The 11,451-nt window shown below is 39.5% G+C and overlaps 1 protein-coding gene across 1 annotated transcript in view; it reads left to right on the top strand.

Annotated features, from left to right (window-relative positions):
- Positions 1-2,713: 2,713 nt before the first annotated feature.
- Positions 2,714-11,451, top strand: part of LOC136872460 (protein Wnt-5a) — an 822,369-nt gene continuing 813,631 nt past the window's right edge. Inside the window, exon 1 of the mRNA XM_067146274.2 lies at positions 2,714-2,785. The gene's annotated coding sequence lies outside the window, so the exon portion shown is untranslated. The remainder of the gene's footprint in view (positions 2,786-11,451) is intronic.

The following is an 11,451-nucleotide window of genomic DNA, read 5'->3' as shown; positions in this document are numbered from 1 at the left end:
GAATAGCCCCTATTTCATCGGCCTAGAGCCCTGTACGCTTTTAAGTTTTCATTATCTTGGAGCGCAGTGTACGCCTCCATTCATTTTGTGTTTGGGCCAGTTATTTAACCTGTTCTCTTTTCATGAAGGCCCCGTAGGTTGGCTATTAAATACCCCTGTATAAATCATTTTAAAATTGTAAGTTGTGCCTTGAGAAGCGAGTGATTGTAAGTTGATGTTGCCTTGAGTAGGCTTGGAAAACTGAGAGCCTGTTAGCTCTTTTTCAAGTTTTGTAACTGTAAAGTGTGCTTCTGGGAGGCTAGATATTGTGATTTAGGGAACAAGTGCTCTTGAATTCGGGGATTTCTGCCCCTCACTAAATAATACCTCTTCCTTTTGTAAAATTGTAAAACTAGGGGCTTGAAGCCCAGAATTTGTAACAATCACTAAACTTGGCCTTTCCTACTCTTGTTTTAAGATTGCTTTTTAACCTGATATGATGTTAAGTTTGTTTTTGGAAAAGAAATATAACCTTTTAAAGTTTTAATTCAATTTTGGTATTGTAGATAGACCCATTCACCCCGGCACCTTCTTTAACCTCTTGCTGCTCCACGGGTAACCCCGTAATAATAATAATAATAATAATAATAATAATAATAATAATAATAATAATAATAATAATAATAATACACCTCGGTCTCTTTCATTCACCGGGTGGGTTGAGGTGGCAAAATAATATCTACAGTATCCGCTGCCTGTCGTAAGAGGCGACTAAAAAGGGAAGCGTGAATCACCGCGCACCTCATCCCCACTGCGGTCATCGTAAGCATCTGCTGTCCGCAGTCGTGAATTTTGAGGCTCATTAGAATGTTTACTTTAGCTATTTTATACCAGTTTGTGTTTTGATACTATTTGTTACCAATTTTAGCCCGTGAGTTTTGGAACTCGTGAGTTTTGAGACGTAACCGGTACAGGGACTTGTACAGAGCACAGCTATGTTTGAATCATAACGTTGGTCCTCATAGTTAGACGACTAACAAAAATGGTGTAACACAATTTACGAAAGTGACTTACCTCATTGTAGAAAATTAATTTAATAAAAATGAACGCGGTAATTTAAGCGCCTTACTCCTTGGCTGAATGATCAACGCCTTCTGTTCAGAGGGTCCCGGGGTCGATTCACGGCCGGGTCGGGGATGTTAATCGCGTCTGATTAATTTTTCTGGCTTGGAGACTGGGTGTTTGTGTTTGTTCCAACACTCCCCTCTTCAAATACACACAACACACCACATTACCAACCACCTTAGAAACACGCAATAGTGATTACATCCCTCCATATAGGAAGAGCATCCGGACGTAAAACAGGGCCACACGTGTGGGAAAAGCGGTAGTAGTAAAAGAAAGCGGCAATTTACCTGTCACTATTGTTTTACGATGTACAATCGCTCAAAAAGAGAATAAATTCTTCGCAGGTACACTTGTCTCACAAACAATCGAACCTGTGGATGTAATGTTTGTTGTGCACAGAGACTTTACCTACATGGGAGATGAATAACATCCACGGTCATCACTGTCCGTCCTAAGCGACAACTAAGAGGCGCTCCAGGGCATATTAATTTACCGAGCGTGTTGGCCGTGCGGTTAGGGTCGCGCAAGTATGAGCTTGCATTCGGTAGATAGTAGGTTCGAATCCCACTGTCGGCACCACTGAAGATGGTTTTCCTTGGTTTCTATTTTTCACACCAGGCTGTACCTTTATTAAGAGCACGACCACTTCCTTCCGACTTCTAGCCCTTTCCTATTCCATCGTCGCTATATGACCTATCTGTGTCGGTGCAACGTAAAGAAAATAGCAAAAAAGAAAACATCTTAACTTGGGAGTGTGGGTTAACAACGATGAGGCCTTGAGTTGAGTCTTTGCATTGCTTTCACTTTTGCTATGCTCCTAACTTTCATCTTATTTTTATCAACCTCCTTTGGTCAACTTTTGTTTTGTAACGATTCCGACGGTATTAGCTTTGCGAGGCCTAGGGAGTCTTTCATTTTCACGCCTGTCATGGCCGTTATCTTTCTTTGACCGATACCTTCATTCTTCTTAGTGTTGGACCTCTTCCATTTTCCCTCGGATTAGTATTAGAATATAGGGCGGTTGCCCAGTTGTACTTCTTCTTAAAACAATAATCACCACCACTACGCCTCCTTTAAGTAACTCTCGGCTAAATGGCTGAATTATTTGCACGTTGGAATGTGTTGGATATTCATCTCGGATAATATCAAGCGAATTTGAAGAGTGATGTATTTACACATTAAAAATTCAATGACTGATGTTATTCATAGCCGGCCCCCGTGGTGTAGGGGTAGCGTGCCTGCCTCTTACCCGGAAGCCCCGGGTTCGATTCCCGGCCAGGTCAGGGATTTTTACCTGGACCTGAGGACTGGTTCGAGGTCCACTCAGCCTACGTGATTAGAATTGAGGAGCTATCTGACGGTGAGATAGCGGCCCCGTTCTAGAAAGCCAAGAATAACAGCCGAGAGGATTCGTCGTGCTGACCACACCTCATAATCTCATAATCTGCAGGCCTTCGGGCTGAGCAGCGGTCGCTTGGTAGGTAGGCGAAGGCCCTTCAAGGGCTGTAGTGCCATGGGGTTTGGTTTTTTGATGTTATTCATATCAGACTAACCCCATTTTAAAATGTATTTTTTGTTTTATTTCAGTTTTCAAAACGGAGATAATCGGGCTAGCAAGAGGATCCCGGGAAGGAGACTCGTTCTGCCCGAACATCCTATTCATCCGCTGATTACGAAGGTGAGAAATACTTCATACCTTTACATAAATGCTTCTTCATTAAATATTAGTATGTTTTTCTTATTTTGGAGTGAGAGGGCAAACAGTCCAAGTTTTGATTGATCATGACGCTTCATAACTGCGCAACTTAACTGTGATATAAGACGTCGGGTCGTGAAGGCTTCTTCCGAAGTATTGTAAGGAATATTTGGTTTACAGAGCTTGTCTAAAACGACATTACGTTACTCTACCCCAGGCTGCACTGGAATCCCAAAATACTCTAAGAAAGGGCATGACAAATCCCGGATGCAACCACACCTTGACGTTTAAACTTAGAGGGTTACAGCTAGTTATAACAAACTTCCCTCAGTTTGGCATAAATCAGGCATATAGAAGACATTTTATGATTACAAAGAAGACACCCATATTTGAATGTACTACTTTGAAAATCTTAATTTGACCTACTCCCAGATATTTATTATAAACAATCCAAGGTGCCCCTCTTCATCTGCGATCACACTTTTCATCGGAACAACTCTTACAGTACATTGGTGTATGTTGCAGCGCGGTGTTTTTTCAGCCACGTCTTCATATATTTCTCAATATTAAATTGGTCAACTGGTGAGACATATGAATGTATGAACATAAGGATGGAGACGTAAGCAACGAACAGTGAATTTTTCTAAAAAAGTGATGGCTGATAATGTTATTCATCAAGCTGAACCTTCGATGTTCGCGATTACGAGCGTAGCTGAAGAGTAAAAACTCACAGGCAGAATGGCGAAATTAAAATGAAACGAGACCAAAGTAGAAGGTATACGCAAGAAACCAGAAGGCATACTCTAATGAGTGGAATTAACCAGATGGCATAAGGCGTATTCCCTCGACTAATAATGATAATATAGAAACATATAGGCTAATATTGACTGAATATTTTTAAACATATCATACTTACGTATTAGTGTGAAATCAGGTATCGCATGTTCACTGTAAGTTAAGGAACAGTATTGCTCCTCACATTCACTATTAAAACTGTAGGTTCGTAACCATTTAGTCATGATTAGAATCACTGTATAAAATACAGTAAAACTTGCTCAAGGCGGAATCTCAAGGAAACACGTTTTTTTTCCTTTCGAATTAGACAAGTTTTCGCATTACACAATACATCGTGTTTTTGCCTTAAAACGCTAATCAGGACTACTGTTACACAAAACATGATACAGCATACAGAAATGTTAAACAATATTACTGAGAGCTTACCTGTATCTGCCTACGCATGACACTCGGCTATCCAGATCGATGTAGGCCTACATAATACTGTAGTACACTGATTTGTTAATTATTATTACTGCGCTGTCCGACTCGTTGGCTGAATGGTCAGCGTACTGGCCTTCGGTTCAGAGGGTCCCGGGTTCGATTCCCGGCCGGGTCGGGGATTTTAACCTTCATTGGTTAATTCCAATGGCCCGGGGACTGGGTGTTTGTGCTGTCCCCAACATCCCTGCAACTCACACACCACACATAACACTATCCTCAACCACAATAAGACGCAGTTACCTACACATGGCAGATGCCGCCCACCCTCATCGGAGGGTCTGCCTTACAAGGGCTGCACTCGGCTAGAAATAGCCACACGAAATTAAAAAAATTACTGCGCTTTATTATTATATACAGAATGTATATTATTTTTGACACTATCACGACACTCTATTACACTATTTCATAACACTGCATATATGCTCCTTAAACTTGTTTCCACCACAATATTCTATACAGCACTTCACAACATTAAGCTTCCTTCCACACATCAAACAAAGAAACTCGATTTCTCTTCTTTCTAATCATGTCTTTCTGAATGCAGTCCTGAGCTGAGTAAATTAGTTCTTGATTGTCGAAGAGTTAGATGTAATGGCAAACTGCTTTATGACACAAATGCACTGTATGGTCTCTTCGTGGATTCGAATCTTGATTTGATCTTCATCTTCTTGCTCGCCGCGTTCTTCCGTCTGTTCCTCTTTCTTGGCCTTTCTGATTCCTTGAAGGGCTGTAGCTGATTCGAAATTTTGATGTGTCGTGAGCTGGGTATCACTCCGAATAAAGTTCCTTGATTCGCAGGGAACATTTCTTGCCGATACCTTCATTGCGCTTCACTCGTTCCGCATCCGTATTACTGTAGGCTACCTGTCTTAGAAGACGGATTACTTGTCTTTCCCTCACAGAAATTCAGAAGTTTCCCAGTGAAATAGAAAGGCAAGTGCTCTGATGGTAGGGATGTCCAAACCTACGTGCAATGTCCATACAAAGGCATTGATCATATCAGCACCAGCAATGCACATATATTGTACGTAGGACTACATCAGTTCGTAATATTTTCCGCACTGTACAAGCACATTTAAAAAAAAATGCCATTATTCGTTTTGGTTGCCGCTTGGAGGAGATTCCGCATTATACGAAAGTAAAAAGTAAAAACAGTTTAACGCCGTAAGTATTGCCGGGACCAAGAAAAAAATCCGTAGTGGACAAGTTTCCGCTTTATTCAAGTTCCGCCTTGAGCAAGTTTTACTGTGTTATTGTGAATTAATAATTGATGTATACTTTTCGCACTCAATATAAATAATTATAAATTGAGGTCGTGAAAATTCAGTTCACTGAACTGACCATTGATATGAATACAATTTTGCCATTGATGCTTTCACGGCCCATACTTATAGACATGATACTGTATAGACTTTTGGGCTTATGCCGTGTCAAGAAAATAAGGTGTTCTTCTTTACGTTTCGCAGAGAACTGTGCTCTGCGTCATCAGAAGAAAATCTTGACTGTCCACGAGAAAGGCTTCTTAAAGGGCAATGAAGGTATCGGCAATATCCGACCTGTCTCAAGCCATAAGACCGATCTGTGTCGGTGCGAAGTAAAGCCACTAGCAAAAAAAAAAAAAAAAAAAAAAAAAAAAAAACAACAACAACACAGAATCTCAACCCAGCACATCTGCTTCAGAGGTTCTGAAACTGAAACTGGTGAGTGTTGAGTTAATCTCGTTTATTGAAACAGCTGGTTTCAGTTCGAAATTTAGCGGAATTTTCAACTAAAATTTAACGGAGAAAAGATTTATGCGTTGGCAACACCGATTAGATTAGATATGAAATATTATTAATAATAATAATAATAATGTCATTGACTTTACGTCCCACTAACTAATTTTTCGGTCTTCTGAGACGCCGAGGTGCCGGAATTTTGTCCCGCAGGAGTTCTTTTACATGCCCGTAAATCTACCGACACGAGGCTGACGTATTTGAGCATCTTCAAATACCACCGGACTGAGCCAGGATCGAACCTGCCATGTTGGGGTCAGAAGGCCAACACCTCAACCGTCTGAGCCACTCAGCCCGGCGATATGAAATATTGTTTCTTTCCCACTGTAAATATAATATCAGTATTCGGGAGATAGTAGGCTCGAACCCCAATGTCGGCAGCCCTGAAAATGGTTTTCCGTGGTTTCCCATTTTCACATCAGGCAAATTCTGGGGCTGTACCTTAATTAAGGCCACGGCCGCTTCCTTCCTACTCCTAGCCCTTTCTTGTCCCATCGTCGCCGTAAGACCTATCTGTGTCGGTACGACGTAAAACAACTAGCAAAATATATATATATCTATAATATCAGAATAGTTCAGATATTAGGTTATTAGATTAGTTTAGATTCTAAATTATGTTTTAAGGATTATATATAAAATATTATTTATTTCTCATTGCAAATACATTAGAATAGTGTAGACTAGCAAACGTACCCGTGCTTCGCTACGGTATTCTACATTGTATACGGATATCGACGTAAATACTGTGCGTGCAGCAAATGAGATTGTTTTAAAATTGCATGTCTCTTAGCCTTATCCGAGAAATAGCATGGGGAGGTCCACATACGTTGTTTCCAATGTAAAGTGAGGGTTGCGGAGTTGTGATGATAACGCCAGGCTCACTTGCCTACTGCCATTCACAATCGAGTTGGCAAGTTTACATTATAATTGCAGGCCCCAATGCCTACTGCGCGGTCGCAATCGATTTGGGGAGTTTTAGTTACAATGGCAGACCCATTTCCTACTTTCAGCCAGGTTACAGTTGAGGAGTTTTTATTATAATACCAGGCAACTTCCCTACCACCAGTCAAAATTGAGTTGTGCAGTTATCATTATAATGACAGTCCCTTTTTACTGCTGCTAGCCAGCTTACTGCCAGTCACACAGAATTAGTGAGTTTCCATGAAAATAGCAGACCAGTATGCCTAATGCTAGTCAAATTTTAGATTGGAACATTTGTTTATAATGGCGGGCACCCTGGCCTAGAGCCAAACACAATAGAGTAGGGGACTTACGAACAAAACTGCATGATCCCTTGCCTTCTGCAAGACAAATCGAAAAATGAATTATTCATTAAAATGGTAGGCCCTCCTTACTAATGCCAGTTACACAGGAGTTGGAGAAGGACCCCATTCCTACTGTCAGCAGTCAAAGTCGGTGTAGGGAGTACTGATTGCAATAGCAGACACATCCTTTCTCGATCGCTACAAATCGACATCCATGAATATATACAGATGGACATACGAAAGTATATGAATGTTTACAATATTGCAGACCTTCATTTACAGATTAACTGCTGCTAAACGGTACGTCATATCGACAAAGGATTGTACCGTAAGGCGCAGTATTTAGCGATCTAAATGGCTGGTCCTATGATATTTTCTCGCATCTAATCTATTCATGGGTCAGATTGAATCAGAAACGTTGAAATTTGTGTAAGAATATCTTACATTGCATTACTTTTCGGATAGTTATGTGACATAGCATTTGGCTCACATATGGGTACTGGGTGGGCCAATGTTCGTGTAGAGTTTGATCATACTATCTTTCCTGTAAGTGATTGAAATGATGCACATGAGAAGAAAAGGTTTAGAAATTAATTTACATTAAGGCAGGTAGATTTCCATTAAGTTTGGTTGTGTGTATTTTGAGGGAGTGCAAAATCACGGTTTCGATTTCGTATAAACCTCCAATTAGTTCAGGGATTTAGAAACAATATTTGCCCTAAAACCTCCCCAAAGGACAGGTGGATTCTAAATATGAAGTTTGGTGGAAATATATCCAGTAATTTTCAAGTTAGAGAAAGACAAACAGACCAACAAACAAACAAACAAACAAACAAACAAACAAACAAACTAACTAACTAACTAACTAACTAACTGACACCAAGGAAACCTACCCTTGGACAGATGGATGCTATATATAAAATTTGGTTCAAATATCTTGTTAGTTTTCAAGTTGTAAGAAGTACGCTTTACACGCACCCGCTCTTGCGTTAAGTCCGCTGGGATTTGTACCGAAAAACGGTCCGTTAATGATATCTCCCTTACTAAATCCTGTTATCGAAATGATGCCATGAGAAAAAAAAGGTTTTGAAATTAATTTTCATTAAGGCAGGTTGATTTCCATTAAGTTCGGTTGTGTATACTTTGAGGGAGTGCAAAATCACGGTTTCGGTTTCGAAAAAATCCCCACTCAGTTCAATGATTTAGAAACGATATTTGCGCTAAAAACCTACCAAAGGAGAGGTGGATTCTAAATATGATGTTTGGTGGAAATATATATTTAGTAGTTTTCAAGTTATACAAGGACAGGCAAACAGACAAACAGACAAACAAACAAACAGACACCTAAGCTAAAAATGATGCAGATGGTCATTATTACACTGAAACGGATAACTGTACGGAAATTTCGAAAAAATAATCAATGTACAGACACACGGTCGTTACGATTTTATTTTTTGCGCTAAAACCTACCCAAGGACAGGTGGATTCTAAATATGAAGTTTGGTGGAAATATATCCAGTAGTTTTCAAGTTATAGAAATCAGACAAACAGACAAACAGACAAACAACCAGACAAACAGACACCAAAGCTAAAAATGATGCAGATGGTCATAATTACACCTGAAACGGATAACTGTACGGAAATTTCGCCAAAATAATCAATGTACAGACACACGGTCGTTACGATTTTATTTATATAGATGACGGATAAGCATGAGCACGTTGAAAAGTGCAGACTTCCACTTCGAGATTCATATCTCCTAAACGGTTTATGATATTAAGAAACGGTTTGCGCCATCAGACGCCCCATTTATTGCTCTACATGTTTGTTTCTAAACCATATCCTCGTATCTCCAATATTAAGGGGGTAAATTGAGTTCAAGTTTTGAATAGGGTGAAATTTGGGTGCATTTTTAACATTTTACATTACTTTTTGCCTACTTATGTATAAGCTAGTATCATGAAATTTGGTACACATATGTCCCTTAATCGTGCCAATGTGCGCACCTAACGTGATGATCCTATCATTCTTATAAGTGTGTCAAACAATGAAATATACTTGTAAAAATCACCAAATTTACGAACAATCCAGAAATACGGCCAAATTTAACGTATAAGGGAGAGAGATACGACAAAATGTCACAGGACCAAAGTTGTAGATCACTCCGAATTGAAGCGACATTGTGCCATCCGTTTTGTGATACGACTTACCGTTTAGCCAAAAAATAGCTCAAAAGGAATGTCTGAACAGTCATTATAATTGCCTCCATATTTCGATATCTTTAGGGGTAAAAAGTGAAAAATTTGAACATCTTGGAATTTTCCCGTCGGTTAGGGACCAAAAGCTATAATTTCACCAAATTTCAATTGTCTACCTCGTCTGGCAGGTTGTGCCGCCATCTTGATTTGGGGGATAGGGGATAAAAATGAGGAAATTCCCGAAAATTTTTAAGCCCACGAAACCTATAGGTTATCGTTTTGGATATACTATACGACTGTGTTCTTATGCTGAGCCCAAAATTTGAGCCCCCCCAGCGTGCCCCTTTCAGGGAATTTTGAGAATTTCCGATTTTTCTAGGGATCCTGGGGTCATCAGTTTCCCCCGTACCAAGTTTCAAATTTCTGAGATTTCTGGAAGTGCCTCATTAATTCACGTCTTTTTTCATTTTTAAATATTTATATATACATCGCTCCAGCCCGACTTGCTTTTATATATATAGATGACGGATAAGCATGAGCACGTTGAAAAGTGCAGACTTCCACTTCGAGATTCATATCTCCTAAACGGTTTATGATATTAAGAAACGGTTTGCGCTATCAGACGCGTCATTTATTGTTCTAAATGTTTGCTGCTAAACTATATCCTCGTATCTCCCATATTAAGGGGGTAAATTGAGTTCAAATTTTGAATAGGGTGAAATTTGGGTGCATTTTTAACATTTTACATTACATTTTGCCTACTTATGTATAAGCTAGAATCATGAAATTTGGTACACATATGTCCCTTAATCGTGCCAATGTGCGCACCTAACGTGATGATCCTATCATTCTTATAAGTGTGTCAAACAATGAAATATACTTGTAAAAATCACCAAATTTACGAACAATCCAGAAATACGGCCAAATTTAACGTATAAGGGAGACAGATACGACAAAATGTCACAGGACCAAAGTTATAGATCACTACGAATTGAAGGGACATTGTGCCATCCGATTTGTGATACGACTTACCGTTTAGCCAAAAAATAGCTCAAAAGGAATGTCTGCACAGTCATTAAAATTGCCTCCATATTTCGATATCTTTAGGGGTAAAAAGTGAAAAATTTGAACATCTTGGAATTTTCCCGTCGGTTAGGGACCAAAAGCTATAATTTCACCAAATTTCAATTGTCTACCTCGTCTGGCAGGTTGTGCCGCCATCTTGATTTGGGGTATAGGGGATAAAAATGAGGAAATTCCCGAAAATTTTTAAGCCCACGAAACCTATAGGTTATCGTTTTGGATATACTATACGACTGTGTTCTTATGCTGAGCCCAAAATTTGAGCCCCCCCAGCGTGCCCCCTTCAGGGAATTTTGAGAATTTCCGATTTTTCTAGGGATCCTGGGGTCATCAGTTTCCCCCGTACCAAGTTTCAAATTTCTGAGATTTCTGGAAGTGCCTCATTAATTCACGTCTTTTTTCATTTTTAAATATTTATATATACATCGCTCCAGCCCGACTTGCTTTTATATATATAGATGACGGATAAGCATGAGCACGTTGAAAAGTGCAGACTTCCACTTCGAGATTCATATCTCCTAAACGGTTTATGATATTAAGAAACGGTTTGCGCCATCAGACGCCCCATTTATTGCTCTACATGTTTGTTTCTAAACCATATCCTCGTATCTCCAATATTAAGGGGGTAAATTGAGTTCAAGTTTTGAATAGGGTGAAATTTGGGTGCATTTTTAACATTTTACATTACTTTTTGCCTACTTATGTATAAGCTAGTATCATGAAATTTGGTACACATATGTCCCTTAATCGTGCCAATGTGCGCACCTAACGTGATGATCCTATCATTCTTATAAGTGTGTCAAACAATGAAATATACTTGTAAAAATCACCAAATTTACGAACAATCCAGAAATACGGCCAAATTTAACGTATAAGGGAGACAGATACGACAAAATGTCACAGGACCAAAGTTGTAGATCACTCCGAATTGAAGGAACATTGTGCCATCCGTTTTGTGATACGACTTACCGTTTAGCCAAAAAATAGCTCAAAAGGAATGTCTGCACAGTCATTAAAATTGCCTCCATATTTCGATATCTTTAGGGGTA

This window comes from Anabrus simplex, chromosome 4 (assembly GCF_040414725.1).
Source record: "Anabrus simplex isolate iqAnaSimp1 chromosome 4, ASM4041472v1, whole genome shotgun sequence".
In the NCBI taxonomy this organism is placed as follows: Eukaryota; Metazoa; Arthropoda; class Insecta; order Orthoptera; family Tettigoniidae; genus Anabrus; species Anabrus simplex.
The sequence above is the reverse complement of the archived record's forward strand: the minus strand, read 5'-3'. Positions and strand labels throughout refer to the sequence as shown.